General features: G+C 40.9%; 1 long non-coding RNA gene across 3 annotated transcripts in view; it reads right to left on the bottom strand.

The window, feature by feature from the left end:
- LOC114486247 (uncharacterized) overlaps positions 1-9,838 on the bottom strand; it is a 92,977-nt gene that overhangs the window by 68,661 nt on the left and 14,478 nt on the right. For all 3 annotated transcript variants that reach the window (XR_003679654.2, XR_003679653.1, XR_003679655.2), the window contains exons 2-3: positions 8,743-8,791; positions 7,569-7,675 (exon numbers count right to left, since the gene is read on the bottom strand). This is a non-coding gene — a long non-coding RNA (uncharacterized lncRNA). The remainder of the gene's footprint in view (positions 1-7,568; positions 7,676-8,742; positions 8,792-9,838) is intronic.

The raw sequence follows: 9,838 nt of genomic DNA, 5'->3' as shown, positions 1-9,838 counted from the left end.
TATTTCCACTATTTTATCTTCCAGGTCACTTATCTGTTCTTCTGCCTCAGTTATTCTGCTAGATTGATTCCTTCTGGAGAATTCTTAATTTCATTTACTGTGTTGTTCATCATTGTTTGTTTGCTCTTTAGTTCTTCTATGTCCTTGTTAAACATTTCTTGTACTTTCTCCATTCTATATCCAAGATTTTAGATCATCTTTACTATCATTACTCTTAATTCTTTTTCAGGTAGACTGCCTATTTCCTCTTCATTTGTTTGGTCTGGTGGGTGTTTACCTTGCTCCTTCATCTGCTGTGTATTTCTCTGTCTTCTCCTTTTGCTTAACGTACTGTGTTTGGGGTCTCCATTTCACAGGCTACAGGTTCATAGTTCCTGTTGTTTTTGGTGTCTGCTCCCAGTGGGTAAGGTTGGTTCAGCGGGTTGTGTAGGCTTCCTGGTAGAGGGGACTACTGCCTGTGTTCTGGTGGATGAGGCTGGATCTTGTCTTTCTGGTGGGCAGGACCACATCCGGTGGTGTGTTTTGGGGTGTCTGTGAACTTATTATGATTTTAGGCAGCCTCTCTGCTAATGGGTGCGGTTATATTCCTGTCTTGCTAGTTGTTTGGCGTGGAGTTTCCAGCACTGGAGCTTGCTGGTCGTTTAGTGGAGCTGGGTCTTAATGTTGAGATGGAGATCTCTGGGAGTGCTCTCGCCGATTGATATTACATGGGGCTGGGAGGTCTCTGGTGGACCAATGCCCTGAACTCGGCTTTCCCACCTCCAAAGCTCAGGTCTTACACCTGGCTGGAGCACCAAGACCCTGTCAGCCACACGGCTCAGAAGAAAAGGGAGAAAAAAGCAAGAAAGAAAGAAAATAATAATAAAATAAAATAAAGTTATTAAAATAAAAAAAAATTTTTTAATAAAACAATTTAAAAGTAAAAAAAAAAAATAAAGAAGAGAGCAACCAAACCAATAAACAAATCTACCAATGATAACGAGTGCTAAAAACTATACTAAAAAAAAAAAAAATGAGCAGACAGAACCCTAGGACAAATGGTAAAAGCAAACCTCTACAGACAAAATCACACAAAGAAGCATACACATACACACTCAGAAAAAGAGAAAAAGAAAAAAAATTATATATATATATATAAAAGGAGGAGAGCAACCAAATCAAACAAATCTACCAGTGATAATAAGCTCTAAATACTAAACTAAGATAAACATAAAACCAGAAACAAATTAGATGCAGGAAGCAAAGCCCAAGTCTACAGTTGCTCCCATGTCCACTGCCTCAATTTTGGGATGATTCATGTCTATTCAGGTATTCCACAGATGCAGGATACATCATGTTGTTGGTGGAGATTTAATCTGCTTCTCCTGAGGCTGCTGGGAGAGATTTCCCTTTCTCTTCTTTGTTTGCACAGCTCCTGGGGTTCAGCTTTGGATTTGTCCCCACCTCTGCATGTAGGTCACCTGAGGGTGTCTGTTCTTCGCTCAGACAGGACGGGGTTAAAGGAGCAGCTGATTAGGGGGCTCTGGCTCACTCAGGCCGGGGGAAAGGATGGGTACGGAATGCAGGGTGAGCCTGTGGCGGCAGAGGCTGGCATGACATTGCACCAGCCTGAGGCGCTGTGTGTTCTCTCGGGAATTTGTCCCTGGATCATGGGACCCTGGCAGTGGCGGGCTGCACAGGCTCGCAGGAGGGGAGGGGTGGATAGTGACCTGTGCTCGCACACAGGCTTCTTGGTGGCAGCAGCAGCAGCGTCAGCGTCTCATGCCCGTCTCTGGTGTCCGCGCTGATAGCCGCGGCTCGAGCCTGTCTCTGGAGCTTCTTTAGGCAGTGCTCTGAATCCCCTCTCCTCGCACACACAGAAACAATGGTCTCTTGCCTCTTAGGCAGTTCCAGACTTTTTCCCGGACTCGCTCCTGGCTAGCTGTGGCGCACTAGCCCCCTTCAGGCTGTGTTCACGCCTCCAACCTCAGTCCTCTCCTTGGGATCTGACCTCCGAAGCCAGAGCCTCAGCTCCCAGCCCCAAACCACCCTAGCGGGGAGCAGACAAGCCTCTCAGGCTGGTGAATGCTGGTCGGCACCGATCTTCTGTGCGGGAATCTCTCCACTTTGCCCTCCGCACCCCTGTTGCTGCACTCTCCTCCGTGGCTCCGAAGCTTCCCCCCTCCGCCCCCATCTCCACCAGTGAAGGGGCTTCTAGTGTGTGGAAACCTTTCCTCCTTCACAGCTCCCTCCCACTGGTGCAGGTCCCATCCCTATTCTTTTGTCTCTGTTTATTCTTTTGCCCTTTCCAGGTACGTGGGGAGTTTCTTGCCTTTTGGGAGGTCTGAGGTCTTCTGCCAGCGTTCGGCAGGTGTTCTGTAGGAGTTGTTCCACATGTAGATGTATTTCTGATGTATTTGTGGGGAGGAAGGTGATCTCCACCATCTTGAAGTTCCCCCCCCATCTAGTTGAATCTTATTTAACATCATTATCTCCCATTCTTTTGGTATGAAGATGTTTGTTTACCCATCTCATAGCTTGGATAGAAAGGCAGATACAGACTTAAATTTAAAAAGCCAAGGGAATTCCCTGGCGGTCCAGTGGTTAGGATTCTGCACTTCCATTGCAGAGGGCTCGGGTTCGATCCCTGGATGGGGAACTAACATACCTCAGGCCGCCTGCGGTGTGGCCACAGAAATAAAAATAAATAAATAATCTAAGAAAGGTACAGAAATGAAGTATTATTGGCTAAAATATAATAGTGTTGTCAAAAAGTTGAACTCGAATCTTATCAAGCTTCTAGATTTAGCTAATAATTTATAGGAAATTCAGGGTAAAGCATCCTGATATCGCGAATAAATTGGAGAGAGAGAAACAGGAGAGAAAGAGAGAAAGAGCCTGAGAGTTAAAGACTGAAAGAGACTTAAAAGACATAGCAACCATGTAATTGCCATGTACAGACCTTACTTGAATTCTGATTTGAACAAAAACTTATTGCATCTCATTGAGGTGAATATTCAGTAACTTTTACTTTCATGTTTAATAATTTAAATCAAAGTTTATAATAGATTTTCATTTGTTAAATATCAGTAGTAGAATTTTTAATATAGAGCATTAAAGACACAATAAATTAAAATATTTCAAATCATATACATATTTTTGGTGCAAAGAAGTAAAATAAAATGTTCAATAACTAGACTTTTAAGCAAAAAAATAATTCCATTAGGATGAAATTATGGAGGGAGAGTAGAAAATAAATAATGCATTTATGGAAATAAAGAAATGTAAAATTTCAAGAGTTTCCATATTTTGAAAAAATGGTAAGATGGGTATCAAATTGCTGTGGGACCTAGATTCTGTGGATACATTTAAAACAGTTTTATTTTGTAATGTCAATATTTAAAAGAAGCTGGAAATTATATTCTTTGTAACTGTTACAACTTGTGATGAAAAAATTTAGATGCCAACCTAAAAGTGTGATAAGGGTACATAGTCTCAGAATTCTTTCGGGGGAAACACAGGCAAAAGAATTTGAAAATCTCTGTCATATTTCACCACGCCTCAATATTTTTTAACATAAATCCCTTTTCTTGCACAATACTTATCCATAGTCTTCAGCATGCATTTCAGGAAACAAAAATTTAGATATGCTTGAAAATCTTAATTGCTGCACTATAGTACCAGGAGGTGTGTGCTCTCAACATCATTCATTCATTCATCTATTCATTCACTTAATAAACATTAATTGAGAGGGTACTAGGTTCAAAAACCTGGGCCAGGCCCTCGGGAAATACCCACTCGAATCACATACAATGATTAAATCCTTTAAGTAAATCCTTTCATTATAGGGCCTAACAACAATCAAATTCTAAGCTCTGGCCTTGGTTGACACTCTGCTGGATGAAAATAATAAGATTCGTGCAGTATTCTCCTGAAAACAGCACAAGCATATAAGAATAAAAAAGAGTATTTCAGAAGTGAGGTAATTGTTCCAAAACAATGAGAATTCTATTCTTCATTGAAATGGCTTTTTGGTTCTCTTGCAGGACCCCTGCAAAGAACTAGAAGCCAAGTCATAAGAAGGTTTATATCAGAGAACACATCTGTATTACAGGTGGGAAAAAGAAAACAACAAAACTCAAGTAGGGCAGGCTAGGAAGTGATGGCAATATTCTGGATCTGTCACTCTGTGCCCCTAGACTTTGCAAATGCTCGGAAGATTATGTGTACGTGGAGTTCTGATCCAGAGATGATATACCTGCCGCAGTGTGACCAGCTCTGTCGGACAGAGTCAGCTATATTTCTGGGGACTTAGAAGATGACATTAATATTGCCCATATTTATCACGGAGAGGAGGCAGAGGTGCAAGCTGCAATTCTGAGACCTGTAGGTTCAGTCATGAGTGTGTGCTGCTTTCTGATGTATATGTTAAACCCAGCAAGCTTTTTTTAGGGAATTTTTAATTCTCTGTTATGTATTTATATCAACCTGCCTTCCTTAACTTACACACACTCATTCACACATTCTTACACACTTCAGTGTGATTCCTGTACAAACGATCCCGTCTTTGACTGTTCAGAGAAAAATCCCTTTTGACAGGGACAGGGGAGGGGGGGATGGAAAACTCACTCTTCTTATTTGAAAAACACAAGAGGTCTAACTGTTCTCGGGGTAGTTTTGCAGGATGCGATCTGCAACCCTGTTTTTTGTTTGTGTTTTGTTTTATTTTTAGCAATCAGAGAGCAGTCTTCTGCCTTTTTTCAGTGATTACTTAAAACCTCAAGAAGAGATCTAGTCCACTGTTCTCAGAGGCTGATTGTAGGCATCATAAAACCCAAGGATTTCTTCCTGTCATCTTTGTTTACCCACTCATTCAACAAATATTTATTGACCACCTATAGCATGCAACGCTCTGGACCAAGCATTAGGCAGAATTATCTGTATTTCATAGATTCTAAGACATGCATTTTTCAACACTTAATGTCTCTGATTTCGGGATGTTTCCATGGCATTGCCTTTTTCTTTCTTAGTGGTACCAGAAACACCTCCATGTCTTACAACCAATGGCCTTTTAGATTTGATGGAATACCACATTGTCCATGACCTGTCTCCTTTCACCAAAAGAAGGAATATGCAAAATAAGAGGAGTCAAAACTCACAAATCAGAAAGCTTTTCACTTATCATCAGCTTTTGGATCAAAAGAAGAGGTCTTGGAGTTTGTGTGATTTGAAGATGATCTGCATGTTTCATCAATTCAAGCTCTCCTTGGCCTTAAAAACATATCATAACTAAGTATGGATTATCTATTGTTATTCTATAGTTTTTAAATTCGCAGGTGACTTTTTGTATTATTGTAGAGAGTGTGTGTGTGTGTGTGTGTGTGTGTGTGTGTGTGTGTGTGTGTGTAGTGCTTTCTACCGAAAAACTCATTTGGAAATTGATTTTTGATCTGTTGTTGAAACCATAATTTGAGGAGACTGTTTCTTAGGATATATTATCTATAATATGTCAGTAGAAACTAGTTAGAAATACTTTAATTGAGCAAAAGAAACGTTTTTCAGTTCCTTTATTCATTCAAACATTTTAGTGTCTGACCCATCCCTAAGATGGGTCAGACGCTAAAAAGTGCTGTTAGAGGATAGAAACAATGGGATGTTATTTTTGCCCTCAAGAGACTTACAGTCTAAACAGGGAGAGGGAAACCTGTAAACCACGAATGCTCACATAAGAAAGAATGAAATGAATCCTCTAACCAAGACCCAGCGATGTCTGCATGCGGTCCGCATCACTTCACAGTGTTACATTGACCTTTGAATTTAAATATAACCGAATGAAGGCTGTTCTCCCCCTTCCCCTGAAACATGACTGTTTCAGAAAAAAAGACCCCCGGGGGTGGGGGAGCTCAGAACAGTGTTCCAAAGTAGCCCTTCCATCATTGATTTAAAGAGATAACTGCCATCCACTGGGGGATAGCAAGGACTACATATTTGGAAAGCTTCACAGTCAGCCGAAATTTCCAGGCCTCATATAATTGCTATCACTGGTTTCTACCCGAAGACAGGGCCTACCATTAATGGGTTTACCCCGTTCTAATTCCATGATGGCGCTATCCTTTTTCTTCCCTACTCAGCTCCTCCTTGACTCCTCTCAACACTTTCAATTGCCTTCAAAGTCCTTCATCTTCAATCTCCTCATAAAACGTTCCCCCCCTCCATTTCTTGGAACTAGAAGCTCTTCAAAGGCAGGAACCAAGGCCATGTTGACACAGGGTAGACCCCAAAAATAAACTTTACTGTAGCATGGAAGAAGGAAAGGAAGAGAAAGAAAGGAAGATATCTTCTCTTCTTGAATTTGTGAGTTTAATAAACTGTAGGAAATTGGGGGGCCATCACAAGAAGGAAATTGTATCTTGGAGTGCTGAGAAAATTCAACTCCCGGTTTTCCCTCCAGGAAGTATCATCTGAGAGCAGTGAATCTCAGCCTCAGCCTAACCTTTGCCCCAGCACGTATGACAGCTGATAGTCACATGAATGACAGATGGCTGGGGGCTTAGTCAATTTACCTGAAATTCTCAGGGCATTGACTTGCAAACTCACTTTCTCTCCTACCTGGTATGCAAGTGACTAGAAGTGAAGTTATTAAAGAGATAATATCAAACTCACTCCAATTTACAGGGCGGGGGGAAGCAGATCACTTGCAAAATTTGCCAGTTTATTTGTAGTAACAGACTTCTTGAGACAAACCAGCCTGTGGATTCCCCGTCACCACCAGCAGCTCCCACCCCACACGCCCTCCGCCAGTTTGCCTGCCTCCGCCCTCAGTTCAGACCCAGGAGTCAGAGTCCACAGTAACAGGAACTCTGCCCTCAGCCAGTTCCCAAAAAGGCCCTGCTTTCCTCTTTTAACTCATAAAATACCCGTAAGACCTGTAAACAAAAGCAAAAGTAGAAATATTACCAATTTAAAAAGAAAATCACCCATTCTAAATATGTTCGTCTTATTGAAAAACAAAGCACACAAGCAAAAACCTTTATTTCTAGTGTGCCCAGGTTTATGATGTTTAATTTTTAGACCATCAAATTCCAAGGGTTGAGACTTTTTAGTAAAGGGTAAAATGGACTGGCCCATTGCCCTTCTGCCAGTGATGTGGAGGTGACCATGTTACAATATAATTTTCCCATCCTTCCCACCCAAGAGATCCCTTACCCACATGCCATACATTGGTGGTCACTAGATAGGGGTGCCAAATTTAGCAAATAAAAATACATGATACCTGGCTAAATTTGAATTTCAGTTAAACAACAAATAATTTTTTAGTATGTGAATATCATATGCGATATTTGGAACATATATGTGCTAAAAGTTGTTTCTCTGGATTTCAAATTGAGTTGGGTGTTTGTATTTTGTCTGGCTTGCTTGGGACTCACCAAACACTTTTATATCCACTATTTCTTCCGGTCAAAGGAATTTGAAGTAATAAGTACCTAATAATGGTAGCAGTTCAAGTACTGGGCAGTCTATCAAAAGAGAAGTATTTGGGGCTTTCTTAGCATTTCAGAAATCACAGTACAGGCAAAGGTCCAACTTACTTGTGAGAAAGGAGACCGGTCATAGTTATAAGGGAGGGAAGGAAGGCAGCCATCAACAAAGTAAAAGATCTGGATATCAGCTCGGTAGTTTGTGACCTTGTGACCGCCTGGAGGGGTGGGATGGGGAGGGTGGGTGGGAGGGAGACAAAAGAGGGAAGAGATATGGGAACATATGTATATGTATAACTGATTCACTTTGTTATAAAGCAGAAACTAACACACCATTGTAAAGCAATTATACTCCAATAAAGATGTTAAAAAAAGATCTGAGGGGAGATACATATATTTTTCAGATTATTTTCCATTATAGGTTATTACAAGACACTGAATATTGCTCCCTGTGTTATACAGTAAATCCTTGTTGCTTATCTGTTTTATATATAGTATAACTGAATCATTTTGCTGTGCACCTGAAACTAGCACAGTATTGTAAATTGACTATACTTCAATAAAAAATAAATTATAAAAACATCCAAGGGGAATGGAGCATCTGCTAGGGACCACAGCAGGCACAATGTGCCGGGCTCCCCAGTGCCACCCCAGGGACAGCCAAATCTGCACAGTCCTGTTACCTCCCTCCTGGGCCTCCATAGAAAGTGGAGAATGAGGCCCAGTTCAGTGCTTTAGAAACCATAATATTCTGACAGAGGAACCCAACTGATGTTCAGCTTCCTTCCTTTGCATCTCAGCCCCGGACTTTCACACAGTTCTCATAAAGGCGAGACAAATATTTACAGATAGAAAATGGTAATAGGGGCCTTGATAAGCTCAAAGAAACAGTCAAATCTGTGTGTGGATCATTTAATCACAGTATCTGGAATATATAAACATGGCACATATTATATCCCCCCTCTTTTTTTGTGGCCTCAAAATTTGATCCAAGTCTGGGAGTTTAAAAGTCCCATTTTGTGTAATCAGGTTCTGGTTGAACATGATTGCTGAATTATTTTAAATTGAAGACACATGTCTGGCGCCTGAGCTGTATGTATTATTTCAGGATGGTGTCCATTAGGTCTTATCCACAGGGGCTATCTTCAACTTTTGCCACATTCAATGCATTCTTTATACATCAGTATTTGCAAAACGGTGAATCATATATAAGGGAAAATTGGAGGGAATATGGTACTCGTTAAAGGGTGATTTTTTGAAATTATCTTGAATGCATTATTCATACCTGTTCCCAGTCTCCCCTGGTAAGGGTCCCAGTGCTGGTTGGAAATTTTCTGGGGAAAAAAAGAATATTTTAAAGACAATAACTATGCATAAATAAATAAAACCCTGTAGTTGTGCAAGACCTTTCTGCAAAGTCACGGCTTTGAAAACTTTACAACTGAATCAACATTTACTTTTAACTCCTTGTCAGCCCTAAACACTTTAAGTGTCTTAATTGCAGATTTAATTGTTGCCACTGCCATGGGCTTTTCCCTTTGAATGCATTTTTCCCTGAACTGAGCCTTTTGTCAGACTTCACCTCGCAAGGGCAGCCAGTTGATTTTGTAAATTGTTGCATCATGTCAAGGGCGCCTATCCTGATTTGAAGGTGGCTGGTTCTCCATGAGTGGTGGTTGGGTTTGGGGAAATCCTAATGCTGGATCAGTCCAGGGACCCAACCACACCAGACATCACTCTACTCCAAAGACGTCCTCCATGCTAAGAGCTGGGACATCTGTTGCATGCTTGTTTGTTTTAACAGCTTTATTGATGTATAATTTCCATACCATAAAATTCACTCATTTGAAGTATACAATTCAATGATTTCAGTAAATTTGTGGAGTTGTGCAACCATCACCACAACCTGCTTTGAAAATTATCCCATCATCCCAAAAGAATCTCTGTGACCACTTGCAGTCACTCCCCATTCCCACTTCCAGCCCTTAGTAATCACACATCTACTTTCTTTTTCTATCGATTTGCCTTTTCTGGACATTTCATATAAATGGAATTATACAATAGGCGATCTTTTCTTATCTGGCTTCTCTCACTTGGTATAAACTTTTCGAGGTTCATCCATATCTCAGCATGGATCAGTACTTTGTTTTTATTGCTGACTAGTATTCCATTGTATAGATATACCACATTTTGTTCACCCAGTCATCAGTTGACAGACATTCATTAGGTTGCTTCCACTTTGAGGCTACTATGAAGAATGTAGCTGTAAATATTCATTTGCAAACAGGCTTTTTTTTTTTTTTTTTTTTGCAGTACGTGGGCCTCTCACTGTTGTGGCCTCTCCCGTTGCGGAGCACAGGCTCCGGACGCGCAGGCTCAGC

The sequence above is a fragment of the Physeter macrocephalus genome, chromosome 5 (assembly GCF_002837175.3).
Source record: "Physeter macrocephalus isolate SW-GA chromosome 5, ASM283717v5, whole genome shotgun sequence".
NCBI classification, from domain to species: Eukaryota; Metazoa; Chordata; class Mammalia; order Artiodactyla; family Physeteridae; genus Physeter; species Physeter macrocephalus.
Note: the sequence above shows the minus strand (reverse complement) of the source record. Positions and strands in the feature narration are given on the sequence as shown.